Source organism: Rhinolophus hipposideros (genome assembly GCF_964194185.1).
Source record: "Rhinolophus hipposideros genome assembly, chromosome: 1".
Classification (NCBI taxonomy): domain Eukaryota; kingdom Metazoa; phylum Chordata; class Mammalia; order Chiroptera; family Rhinolophidae; genus Rhinolophus; species Rhinolophus hipposideros.
Window position 1 is genome coordinate 37,281,618 of NC_138047.1, and position 14,511 is coordinate 37,296,128.

The 14,511-nt window shown below is 39.9% G+C and overlaps 1 protein-coding gene across 1 annotated transcript in view; it reads left to right on the forward strand.

Moving 5' to 3' along the window:
- Positions 1 to 14,511, forward strand: part of SMIM14 (small integral membrane protein 14) — a 99,727-nt gene that overhangs the window by 17,235 nt on the left and 67,981 nt on the right. The gene's annotated exons all lie outside the window — the stretch shown is intronic.

The window sequence follows — 14,511 nt, forward strand, 5'->3', positions numbered from 1 at the left end:
CTTTTGGGACTTCAGGTATCACAGTAGCTTAAGATTCATATGTTGTTGTTGGGGGTAGGGTAATGGTGGTGGTGCTTTTGTTTTCTTTTTCTTTTTTCTAAAGGAATGCCTTCTATACCTTTTAATTCTTTTTTTTTGTTTTAAAGATTTTATTGGGGAAGGGGAACAGGACTTTATTGGGGAACAGTGTGTACTTCCAGGACTTTTCCCAAGTCAAGTTGTTGTCCTTTCAGTCTTAGTTGTGGAGGGCGCAGCCCAGCTCCAGGTCCAGTTGCCATTGCTAGTTGCAGGGGGCGCAGCCCACCATCCCTTGCGAGAGTCGGTGAATTGAACTGGCAACCTTGTGGTTGAGAGGATGCGCTCCAACCAACTGAGCCATCCGGGAGCTCAGTGGCAGCTCAGCTCAAGGTTCCGTGTTCAATCTTAGTTGCAGGAGGCAGAGCCCACCATCCCTTGCGGGACTTGAGGAACTGAACTGGCAACTTTGTGGTTAAGAGCCCACTGGCCCATGTGGGAATCGAACCGGCAGCCTTCGGAATTAGGAGCACGGAGCTCTAACCGCCTGAGCCACCGGGCCAGCCCAATACCTTTTAATTCTTGACAATTAAAGGAATCCAGGAGGAGGCAGCACAAAGCTGGCTGCTTAGGATTTGATCTAGGTTTGAAGAGGCATCTTGAAGATGACTTCTATTAGTCTATCTTTGAAATCAACTTAGGAAAGGTTCCAGTCAAGGTGGCAGAGTAGATAAATGCTATGCTCACCTCCTCCCATGATCACATCAAAATTACAGCTAAATTATAGAACAATCATTCTGAATACTAGCTGAATGGAACTCCTATAACGAAGGATATAAAAAGAAGCCACGTTGAGACCGGAAGGAGGGCTGGAGATGTGAAATAGGCTGGTCCCATACCCACATATAGTCATTGAGAATAGGGAGGGATATCTCAGCTAGAGAGGTCCCAGCTGGGAGAGAGGGGTTCCAGCCCTATACTGTGCTCCCCAACCAAGGGTTACAGGGCTGGGAAGATCGGCATGGATTCTGTCCTGGTCAGATGGAGGGATGCTGGAAACCCAGGCATCCTCTTAAACGGCCCATACACAGATTTACTCATTCCGAGACACTCACCATAAGCTCCAGTGAAGGGACAGCAGCTTGAAAGTCACTAGAGACATAAGGGGAGAAACTGAATTGTGTGGCTCCAGGGCTAGGATCACCATTGTCCTTGTGTGAAGCCCTCTCCCCACAGAGCCTGCAGGTACGAAACGGGCACCAAATTGGAATCTGCATTAACCTGGTGAACACTGCTTGCCCCACCCTGGAGACTCTCTGAGATTCCTTTCTACCCAACTTGTGTACCACCATTGACTCCTCCAGTGGCTGTGCCTGAAGGGCAGCAGGCCTTGGTCTGCACTGCAAACTTTCTTAAAAACTCTTCAAAATCTGCAGGGCCAAGGCAGGCAGTGGCTGGCGTCATTGTGCCCTGTGACTTTTGCACAGTGGACCCAGGCCTGGTGCTTGTGGGAGCCAGCTTTGGGTTGCAGTGTGGCCTCTCCCAAGCACCTCTGGGCCCAGCACAGGCAGCTACCAAACGTGGATCATTTTGTAGCTCCTATCAGGAGGTCCCAGGCCATGTACAGGCAGTGGCTGACTTGGCCTACAACCAGAACCCCACTCAAGAGGCCCCAGAACCAACACACCCAGTGGCCAGCTTCAGATCATGACAGAGCACCACCTGATTAGCTCTACAAATGGAACACCCAAAAGCTGGTATCAGCAGGCAACAGAGCACCACTAGGGCAAATTCTGTTTCATGGGGTCAAACCCCACTGTGGTTGTGGCCACTCCTCACAGCCAGTCAGCTTGAAGGTCAACCCCAACCACTGATGTTCCAACAGCAATCAAGGCTCAACTACAACAGGAGGACACACACAATTCACACACGGGACACTCCTGGAGCACCTGACTCAGGTGACAGGGAGATTGTGCCACTGGGCCCCACAGGACACTTACTAGATATGTCCACTCTGCCAAGATTGGGAGATGTAGCAGATCTACCAAATGCATAGAAACAAGTACAGAGAGGCAGCCAAAATGAGGAAACAAAGAAACATGTCCCAAATGAAAGAACAGGGAAAAACTCCAGAAAAATAACTGAACAAAATGGAATCAAGCAATCTAAGAGACACAGAGTTAAAAACACTGGTTATAAGGATGCTCAGTGAACATGGGGACAAACAGATCAACTCAGTGATGATGTCCAAAAAGAGATAGTAAACATATAAAGGATGTAGAAACCATTAAAAAAAAAACACAGAAATGAAGAATACAATAACTGAAATGAAGAATACATTAGAAGGAATCAACAGCAGATTGGATGAAACAGAGGACTGAATCAGTGACTTGGAAGACAAGGTAGTGGAAAACACCCAATCAGAACAGCAAAAGGAAAAATGAGAACAGTTTAAGGGACTTCTGAGACAACATCAAGCACACCAACATTTACATGAGGGGAGTACCGGAAGGAGAAAAGACAGAGCAAATGATCAAAACCTATTTGAAGAAATAATGACTGAAAACTTCCCTAACCAGGGGAAGGAAATAGACACAAAAATTTAGGAAGCACAGAGTCCCAAACAAGATGAACCCAAAGAGGCTGACACTAAAACACATAATTAAAATGCCAAAGGTTAAAGACAAAGAGAGACTCTTAAAATGACGAGAGAAAAGCAGTGAGTTACCTGCAAGGGAGCCCGCATAAGACTGTCAGCTGATTTCTCAAAGAAACTTTGTAGGCCAGAAGGGATTGGCACAAGATATTCAAAGTGATGAAAAGCAAGGACCAACAACCAAGATTACTTTACCCAGCAAAGCTATCATTTAGAACTGAAGGACAGATAAAGAGCTTCCCAGACAAGACAAAGCTAAAGGAGTTCATCATCAGCAAACCAGTATTACAACAAATGTTAAAGGGACTTCTTTAAGAATGGGGGGGGGCAGGCATAAATATAAATAATAAAATGACAAGAACTATATACCTATCAATAGCCACTTGAAATGTAAATAACTTAATACTCCAATCAAGACATAGGGTGCTTTAATGGATAAGAAAACAAGACCCATACATATGCTGTCTACAGGAGACCCACTTCAGATCCAAAGACACACATGGACTGAAAGTAAAGGGATGGAAAAGGTATTTCATGCAAATGGAAATTAAAAAAAAAGCAGAGGCAGAAATACTTATACCAGACAAAATAGACTTTAAAACAAAGGCTATAATGAGAGACAAAGAAGGATACTGTATAAGGATAAAGGGATCAGTCCAACAGAGTTACAAATGTTACAAATGTTAACACTTGTAAGCATTTATGCACCCAACGTAGGAACACCTAAATTTATAAAGCAAATATTGATGGACATAAAGGGAGAGATCAATAGTAATCCAGACACAGTAGGAGACTTTAACACCCCATTGACATCAATGGATAGATCTTCCAGACAGAAAATCAAAAAGGAAGCAATGACATTAAATGACACACTAGATCAGATGGATTTAATTAACATTTTTAGAGCATTTTACCCCAAAGTAGCAGAATATACATTCTTTTCAAGTGCACATAGAACAGTTTCTAAGATACACCACATGTTAGTCTACAAAACAAATCTCAATAAATTTAAGAAGATTGAAATCATATCAAACATCTTCTATGACCACAATTGTATGAAACTATAAATCAATTACAAGAAAAAACTTAAATACACAGGGTGGCCGGTTGTGCAGTGGTTAGAGCACGGTGCTCATAACACCAAGGTCACCGGTCAGTTCGCACATGGGCCAGTGAGCTACACCCTCCACAACTAGACTGAAGACAACGACTTGAAATGGAGCTGATGGGTCCTGGAAAAACACACAGTTCCCCAATATTCCCCAATAAAAATTTAAAAAAACAAAACAAAACTTAAATACACATAAACATATGAAGGCTAGATAGCATGATACTATCTAGAATTAAACGATGACAAGAATTAAACAATGAATGTGTTAACAATGACATCAAAGAGAAATCAAAAGATATGTTGAGACAAATGAAAATAAAAACCCAATGACCCAAGTCTATGGGACACAGTGAAAACAGTCCTAATACGGAACTTTATAGCAATACAGGGCTACCTCAAGAAACAAGAAAAATCTCAAGTAAACTCTCTAATCTTACAGCTAAAGAAACTAGTACAAGAACAATAAATAAAGCCCAAATTAGAAGGAAGGAAATATTAAAGATCAAAGCAGAAATATAGGAAATAGATGGGGGGGGGGAAGTAGAAAAGATCATTGAAACCAAGAGCTGATTCTTTGAAAAGATAAACAAAATTGATAAACCATTAACCTCATTAAGCCTCATTAAGAAAAAAAGAGAGATGACCTAAATGAATAGAATCAGAAACGAAAGAGAAGAAGTGGCAACGGACACCACAGAAATACAAAGGGTTATAAGAAAATACTATAGACAGTTATATGCCAACAAATTGGACAATCTCAAAGAAATGGATAAATTACTAGAAATATACAATCTTCCAATACTGAGTCAAGAAGAAACAGAAAATCTGAACAGACCGATAACTACTGATGAAATTGAATCAGAAATCTAAAAACTCCCAACAAACAAACATCCTGGACTGGATGGCTTCACAGATGAATTTTAGCAAACATTCAAAGAAGAATTAACACCTATCCTTCTCAAACCACTCCAAAAAAATTCAAAAGGAGACAAGGCTCCCAACCTCATTGTACGAGGACACCAATACACTGATTCAAAAACCAGCCAAAAAAACATTACAAAGAAAGATAATTATAGGCTGATATCCCTGATGAACATAGATGTAAAAATGCTCAACAAAATATTAGCACACTGAATTTAGCAATTCATTAAAAAGATCATACACCATGATTAAGTGGGATTTATTCCTGGGATGCAAGATTAGTTCAGTATCTGCAAATCTATTGATGTGATACTCCACATAAACAAAATGAAGTATAAAATCATATGATCATATCAATTGATGCAAAAAAAACGTTTGACAAGATCCAGCATCCATTTATATAAAACCTCTCAGCAAAGTGGGAATAGAGGGAACATACCTCAACATAATAAAGGCCATATATGACAAACCCACTGCTAACATCCTACTCAACAGATAAAAGCTAAAATCATTTTCCTTAAGATCAGGAACAAGACAAGGATGTCCACTTTTAACGCTTTTGTTCAACATAGTATTGGAAGTTCTAGTCACAGCAATCAGACAAGAAAAAGAAATAAAACTCATCCAAATTGGAAAGGAAGAAGTAAAACTGCCATTATTTGCAAACGACATGATACTATGTAGAAAGAACCCTAAAGATTCCACCCCCAAACTATTAGAAGTGATAAATAAATTCAGTAAAGTAGCAGGATACAAAATTAATATTCAGAAAACAATCACACCTTTATACACCAATAATGATCAGAAAGAGAAATTAAGGAAACAATCCCATTTACAATTGCATTGAAAAAAATAATAAATATCAAACTATGAGCTCTCAGTGAATCGGTTTTTGCATGTTTTACATCTTATTTGGCTTTGTATTTACAATACTTGGCATATAGCAGGCACTCAGTAAATGACAGTTGCATGAATAAACATGAAAACATTCTCCTGGAGTTAGGCATTCAGGTATCAAAAAAAATGTTTTCCTGATCTTTTTTGTCCTTACTTTCATTGGACCATGCCCTTACGATGGAAAGTTTTAACAATCTCTTTTTTAATTCTTGTCAATAGGAGTGTGTGGGTCCAAAGTACAGTGGTAAGTGCCAATCTCTGAGTTAGAGAGAAGGGAGACTATAATTGCCAGTAAGTAAATTTGTGATGTCCTCATTGGAAACTTATTAACTCAACAGGGAGTCTTGACGACAGAGGACACAATCTTTCTTCACTATGAATTTAGACTTTGATGTCTTCAAGAAAAATCATTAATGCAAGTTCTTGGGAGATATGCTTACCTTAAATATGACCAAGGGACTGGCAGTGTGGCTGCCCACCTAGTTGAAGTTCACAAAGTTACTTGAGACCAGAGCCGTTGAGAGTGAGTACCCCACTGGTGAAAAATTCTTGCCCAGCAAGAACAGATTAGTATTGGTATGCAATATACTCAGTCTTATTAGTGATTTGTATTGGCTCCCTCTCTTCTTATGGTCCCTGTTTGAGGCCTTAGGGCCTAGACTGGGCAGATTGAGGAAGAAGTGTCCAGGGGCAGAATCTTTTCCTATGGAAAGAGCAGGAGCAGATCCCCCCTCTCCTCCAACCAGGGATAGTGTGGGGTTGTAGGACTGTGTGTCTTAAAGAGGAGATACTTGAGGCAGGGGCAGAAACCTGGAGTTTCCTGTTAGGAACAAAGGGGATGGCCCAAAGGGGACTCCCTCTCAGTAAAGTCTTTGAGTTCTTTCCCTTCTGGAATGCAACAGAAATTTTAAGTTGGCGGTATATTAACCCTTGCCTTTTCTATATCATAATTTTCCTCTGTAATTATTATTTTTGATTCCAGCAGAGTCTGTTGTGTTTATCTGTCGAGGCTGAAGGGACAGGGTATTAAGTAGGAAAGGGACCTTCCACCATATTCTTTTAATCCCTCCAATAGAGAAGGCTATAAACCCGTCAGGTGGACTTTGGATGTTGGAGGCCTTGGTTCTTTGTCAAATGGACCTCTTCCCACAACATGCCAACTGGCTTCCCCATAATGAACGATCCAAAAAATACCAACACATTAGCTAGTCTTTATGAAAATTTTCTTTTTTTAAACATTTTCAATTACAGTTGATAATATCGTTTTATAGTAGTTTCAGTTGAAGAGCATAATGGTTAGACATTTATACAATTTACAAAGTGATCCCCCCAATAAGTTAAGTACCCACCTGGCACTATACATAGTTATTATAATATTATTGACTATATGCCCTATGCTGTATTTAACATCCCTGTGATTATTTTGTAACTACCAATTTCAACTTAACAAAAAATATTTTAAACTGAAAGTTATTTTTGTGCTAGTAAAACCATTGGAAGTATCTTCTCAGTACACTGGTGATTTTAGAAATGAAGCAAATTTACTATTAATACAACAAAAGTGGTTAAAATACAAAATTTTGATTAAAAATGCCTGTTGCCTTTAAAAAAACCTGCCTTACATAATGTCAATTTAGTGGTTCTCTTGTTTCTTTTTTCCTCTCAGAATATGAGTTTAAATGTGTACATTTTGGATAAGAAAGAAAGGCAAAGAATCACCTCTTCATCACACAACTCAGTTTCTTTTATTTTGCATTATTTTGTGTGTAGGCAGGGATTGTTTTGCTTTATTGAAGGGGAGTGGGCATCTGTTAAGATCTCCAGCACACGAGGAAGCATAAGGTAAAGACTTTTTCATGTTGGTTCTTTAAGATTTAGCATCAGGTTAGTACAATGCATAATTTATTATTAATACTGAATGATGATGGTGAAAATACTTTATAAAAGTGGATATTTAATTGGTGCTGTGATTCATATAAATTATGCATAACAGAAGAAGAGATACAATGAATTCTTCTTAATTTTTAATTTTATTGGAAATATTGGGGGACAGTGTGTTTTTCCAGGGCCCATCGGCTCCGAGCAGTTGTTCTTCAATCTAGTTGTGGATGGCGCAGCTCAGCTCCAAGTCCAGTTGCCATTTTCAATCTTTAGTTGCAGGAGGCACAGCCCACCATCCCATGTGGGAATTGAACTGGCAACCTTGTTGTTAAGAGCTCCTGCTCTAACCAACTGAGCCATCTGGCCGCCCCCCTGGAAGCTCAGCGGCAGCTCATTGTCTTGAGTCTAGTTGTGGAGGGTGCAGCTCACTGGCCCTTGTGGGAATCGAACCAGCAACCCTGTTGTTCAGACCTCACGCTCTAACCAACTGAGCCATCCAGCCGCCCTAGAATAAATTCTGTACTATAAACTCTTCATTTGGAGTAATCACTTTCGGTAATTAAAGTCTAGTGAGCTCCATTTTTATTTTCAGAAATTCTTTCCCCATTGCTACCACTAGCCACTCTGCATAGGTAGAGTCTTAAACAATGGCCTGTGGAGACTAGAGTTTTAGAGGAGAATGATTAAACACTTTGGCTCTGAAGTCAGAAAGCTGGAGTGACTTTATGTTTCTCAGTTTTCTCATCAATAAAAGGGTAATATTATCTATTGCGTGATTATGAGAATTACACACTATACTCAACACAGTACAAAAGTTGGCACGTTAAAATGCTCAGCTCTGACTGAGCATTGGCTGTGACTATTAGGTTTTACTTTGGACTATCCCTGATGATCTATCTGCTATGTTTACAAGTAATTGGTGGACAGAGTCATCCATAATTTAATGTCAGTTGCTGCTTATGTGATTTCCAGTATTTGGGTGGAGAACTGTTTAGCAAAGCCAAGAACTATGTGTTCTGTTTCTGTCATGTTTATTCAGTCATTAAATAACCACAGTGTCTGTCTTTGGCTTTACATTACTCAGTAGTTCTATGATTTAATTGTTGAAAGTGCTATATCTGGCCCTAAATTATGTACGTAAGGCCAGTCTTCCAGTAGGAAAAGCAGGCCTCCATTCATATATATCATTTTGTTCAGAAATCTTTATCTTGGATTTTGTCCCTGGTTCAAATACAAACACTTTGATTTCTATAATTTTAGAGTAAGACTTCTTTGTTCTTACACTATGCTTTCAAAATATTGCCAAAACTCATCTCTTTTTCATTTTTATCTGCTGGATCCAACTGATCTTATATTCTCTCAAAACTTTTGCCCTGGCCCTAGAAAACTTATATTTAGGAACTGAAAATTCTTCTATGGGAGGTTTATGTTTCCAGTTTTAATTCATATGGGGTGCTACAAAGTATTTCACCAAACATACCAATTTATTCACGAATACCACTCTTAAATCTCCCCACCAGCTCATTTATTCATGGATCATGATGCCCTTAGCTTGGAGTTAGGGGAGACTCTAGGATTATATGTTTAAATGTCATAAAATCATTTGTTGAACTCTGACTATACTCTTGGCCAGCCATACTGTGATGTCATACCAGCTGAATGTTTAGCCAAGTATTTTAATTTGAAATAAACTTCTATGTGTGCAGGATAGTTCTGATTAAAATTGGAGCAGCCAGTTCTGACTCTCCTTTTAAGAAGTGGGATTCTGGAGTCAAAATATTCTTATTATTTTTTCTCCCTAATTAGGTATTATATTCATCATCCTTTATTTCCTTTCTTATCTTTTTTCCCCCCTTTCTTCCACCTCTAACTCCAGTTCAATTTCTCAGTCTAGTTGTATAGGACACAGCTCAGCTCCCTGGCCCATGCGAGTATTACGAGCCTTGAGCTCCCCCGGGCTAAGGCAGTCGGTTGCCAGTTGTCGGTCGGCCGCTCACAGCTGCTCAAGATGGCTGTCGGCCACTTCTGGCAGCACACAACAGCTGGCAGCAGCTCTCGCCAACCTCTGGCAGCCCAGCTCCAGGGAGAGCCGTGTTCACAATCTTAGCTGTAGAGGGAGCAGCTCACTGGCCCATGTGGGAATCGAACCGGAGACCTTGGAGTTAGGAGCACGGTGCTCCAACCACTTGAGCCACTGGACCAACTTATCTTTTAAACAGAGCCCCTGATGATAATTTAACTTGCAAGCCCTTATTGTCTTATATATTTTTCGTTTATGTGTAATATCTAAACATGCACTAGCAGTAGTAGTTAAACAGGGTTTATTACTAAAAAAGACTCAAAAGACTCAAAATAACAATAGTTTATTGTTTGTTACAGGGAAAGTATATATCAATGCCATGAAAGTAAGGATTGCATCATAACAAAGACTGCCTCACTGTAAGGGGTCCAGAAAGGCCAGGGCAGGCTGCTTTGTTCGCCCTTTATAAGGGTTGAGACCAGATGCAGTTTTTCTCACAAAGCAGGAAACACTGACATGTGCACAGGATACCTTGGAAGCAAAAAGCCCAAAATAGAGTCTTGGGTGCAGTTTTTTGTATTTTGCTGGTTATGTAGAACATATTCCTGCTAAGTAACCGTTTTCAACAGCACAGCTGAGACCAGGTATAAAACTAGTTTAGTTCATATGGTTGTTAGCAAAAAGAGACGTGGTTGAACTTCCCTTTGGTCCATTTCTAATTGTAGGGAGTCAGATTGGATGAGTAAAGAAAATGGGGCTGTCCTGTCCAATAGGCAACAAACATTTGCACAGTTAGCCCCAATTGGAAAAATGAGGGAAGGGATACCTTATCCCATCAATATCTTTGTAATTCTTGCATTAGGTTCAAATTAATAGACACGGTATCTTATTTTAGATTATCAGCCTCTAGAGCCCTTACTTGATCTCACTGATATAAATAATCAATGTTGACAAAGTGGTAGAAACTACAACTACCCCAAAACTCCTCAGCCCAGTGGTTACTAAACAACACTATTAATCAATATATTTCATGCCTTGACCAGGGGTCAGTGCCATGTAGGAACTTTAGCAAAACAATTCAGGCTAATCCCTGAACTACTGGAACTAACTGTCACAGTATGGTCCTCCACCCTGATCTGTTTTCAAGACTTTTTTTTTTACAAAAAAAAAGAATCTTTAGTTTGATAGAATTTGAGTTGCCTTGCTGTTGAAATGTGCGCACAGATTCTAAACATTTGCAATAACCAGTGAAGAGTTGGTTGGATTTAAACAGAAACTAAACCTTTCAATAACACCAGCATAAATTTTCTCATTGTTTTATACTGACTTTATAATTTTCTTGCCTCCTTGATCTATAGCTATCTGAATCTTAAGGTATCGATAGCTATACTTTATAGATAACTAAATCATCTGCTGCATGATTATGTACCCTAATCCATCCAGCACTAATCAAGTCTCCATCTTCCTTAGGCCAGTTTTCCTCCACAGGGATAATGCCATGCGAAACAAAAACCAAAGACATAGCCACATAAGTGTTTTTCTAGATAGTCATACTTAGAGCTCCCTTTTCTTTATTTGAGAATGTAGACCACTTCTGGAAGTTTGTTTTGTTGTTTTTCATTTTGCTCACTTCTTGGCTCTTCAAAAGAGGAAAAGATTTGATCAGGGTCCTTCTGTGCAACAGGCATCTGAGTTCAAGCTAACACAGAATATTACTCTCTTGGCCTAAGCCTCTCTCTAAGCCTCAGCAGAATTGTTAGGTTTTCCTTTTCATAAAACTCATTTATTGGTTCCTTTCCTCTCAGCAATAGTTTCACCCTTCTTTCATTAATCATTAATTTTAACCCAAACCTTTCGCCCTGAAGCAGATCCTCTGGTTCAGCCACTGAGCTAGTCCAAAGGGCTTGTAGCAAGACGAGACACGGTTGGACTTCCATATCAATCCATCCCTAATTACAGGGGGTCACATTGGATAAGTAAGGAAAGCGGGGTTATCTCGTCCACTAGGCAACAAAACATTTACACAGTTAGCCCCGATGTGGTGACCTGGGAGAAGGGACAATCTTTCCCCTATCAATCTCTGCAATTCTTGCATTAGGTTCAAATTAATAGGCACAGTATCTCATTTCAGATCATTAGCCTCTGGAGTCCTTAATTATACACCCAGTTTTGGGACTACTGAGTTGGCATTTGTTATAGACTGAAGGTTTGCGTCTTCCCCCAAATTCATGTTAAAACCTTACCCGCAATGTGATGGCATTAAGAGGAGGGGCCTTTGGAAGGTAATTAGGATTAGATGAGCTCATGGGAGATAATGGGATCAGTGCCCTTATAGGAGGCACCAGGGAGCTTGCTGCTCTCTGCTCTCTGCTTTGTAAGGAAACAACGAGAATTTGGCAATTTGTAACCTGGAAGATGGTTCCCACCAGAACCTCACCATGCTGGCACCAGAATCTCTGATTTCCAGCCTTCAGAACTGTGAGAAATAAATTTCTGTTGTTTATAAGTCACCTAATCTATGGTATTTTGTTATAGCAGCCCAAACAGATCAAGATATATTGAAAAAGAAAACTGTGGTAAACTACTATTTGAATCTATTTAATCATCCCCTGCTCTCTTTTCTCTATCCCCACTGTAAAAACATAACAATTTAGCTAATGGGGACCCAACTTTTGTCCTCCTAATGTTAAGTTGCAAAGCACAAGCTAAGGTTTGTAGACTAATTGTCACCCCTGCATCTTTTTAAGCAGTTGTTGTATCTCAAACAATTGTCTATCAATCTCCTACTTTGAGGGTGATAAGGAATATAAGTCCAGTCCATTGAATATAACGGTTCTTTACCTACTGTTGTACCATGTGGGCAGAGAATTGCTTTGATCCAAAGAAATGTAATTAGGAAGGCCAAATTGGTACAATATTTTTGTTCCAGCTTTTTGATAGTATTAAAAGCATTAGCTTCAGTCAGTAGGTATGCAAAGCAAAACCCAGAATATGTATGTATCAAGCTCTGTCATATCCCACTTCCTCTGAAGCAATAGACAAAGGGTCAGTATTATCTACTTGCCAGCCATGGGCTGGACTTTCGCCCCTGGTACTACTTCCCAGGACTAACTGCAAATACTGTCTTTCCTGACGGCAAACAGAATAATTATCATTACTGGTTTGAACTTTAAATGAGGGCCACTAGTGTATTTTGCATCTGGTCCACTGTTGTATGGCTTGAATTCCCCTATGTCAACTCACTTCACCAACTGCCTAATATCCTTGAACAGTTGGTTGAAATGAGAGGCCCAATTCCACAACAACAGCAGGCGAGGTCTGGCTTAGGGAACCAAAGGCTCCTATTTTGCATCTCCAACTAATACTGGTCAAAGGGTTGATGAATATATTATTCCTTTTTAAATTCTACCCAGTAGGGGGAAAATTTCTATTCAAACATTATGCCTATATCAATTATACATTCAGGTAGAGAGACACCTCCACAATATACATTTTTAAAATCATACATTCTAAATTTTAACCATATTTTAATTGTCATTCCTTTTACAGTAGTATGCCACATCCCTTAAATTAATTCTATCACCCTAAGGGGCTGATTAGCAAGCCTAGCCAATATTGTACATTGTGCTTCTGTATTTAATAGATCTAAAAGTTTATTCTTTATCCTTAGGCCATTTCATCCCATCTGTTGTTCATTTGATATACAAAAGCTGAATATGGGGGAAGATCCAAGTGATAATATTGAGCTAAATATTGTAATGTAAGAAATAAAAGCTCACAAAGGGGTGCTTGAACAAAATACCCTCCAGACAAACATTTCTGAATTAGGGGTGAAAGCTGCCTAGATCAGTTGATTCTCCATTAATTATACCCTTGGATGTCTTATTGACAGGAAGGATTCTCAAAGATTGTGAGTGTGTAAAGGTGTAACAGGATTTGATCAGAGAAACAGCACCACTGGGAATGATAGGGTATTAGTTACAAGGATTTGACTTCACACAGTTGTGGAAACTGGTTAAATAGATTATGTATAGCTTTTGCTTCTGTGTCTGGTTCTGGGCGTGATGTCAGCATGGCAAGAAGTCCAGAAGAAAAGGTGGACATGAAGTGGGGCAGAGCAAAGTCAACCTGGAACCCATAAGGACAAGCTGGAACCTGCCTTGGTCCCATATCACCTTTAAGCCTCTAACTTCAGTGATGTAGGTGACCTGCAAGAGAAGTATATCCTTTATTATGAAGTTTGATGAACACCTGACCCAGGAATCAGAGTTGTAGAAGCGGAAGGAGGAGAACCAGCAGGAGACAGTTGCTGTGGACCCAGCTGCTGTCTCACACCTTTGCAAAGTGGGTCAAAAAATCAGCGACAGTGTGCATGAACTGCACAAGTACCTGGTACCCTGCATTGACCCTCTGAGTGCAAAAGATGACAACTGTGAGTTGTATGGTATGTGAATTATGTCTTAATAAAGCTGTTTAAGGGGGGGGAGATACCTGTTATTTCAGTCTTTCTAAGTTTTTTTTTTTAAAGATTTTATTGGGGAAGGGGAACAGGACTTTATTGGGGAACAGTGTGTACTTCCAGGTCTTTTTCCAAGTCAAGTAGTTGTCCTTTCGATCTTAGTTGTGGAGGGCGCAGTTCAGCTCCAGATCCAGTTGCCCGTTGTTAGTTGCAGGGGGCGCAGCCCACCATCCCTTGTGGGAATCAAACTGGCAACCTTGTGGTTGAGAGCCCACTGGTCCACGTGGGAATCGAACTGGCAGCCTTTGGCATTAGAAGCACAGTGCTCCAACTGCCTGAGCCACTGGACCGGCACGTCTTTCTAAATCTTGCACAAAATGTCTGTGGCCCAGGCTAATCTGTAACTACGTAGAGAAGGGAATTTCTGGGAATGATAGTTCCTGCTTAACTAAATTAACACAGTACAAATCCACCACAAATGTTTTCTTTTAAGTTATGTCAATTTTGTTTAAAAATGTAAACTTTAAAGCTAAATGGAAAATCAATGCTCT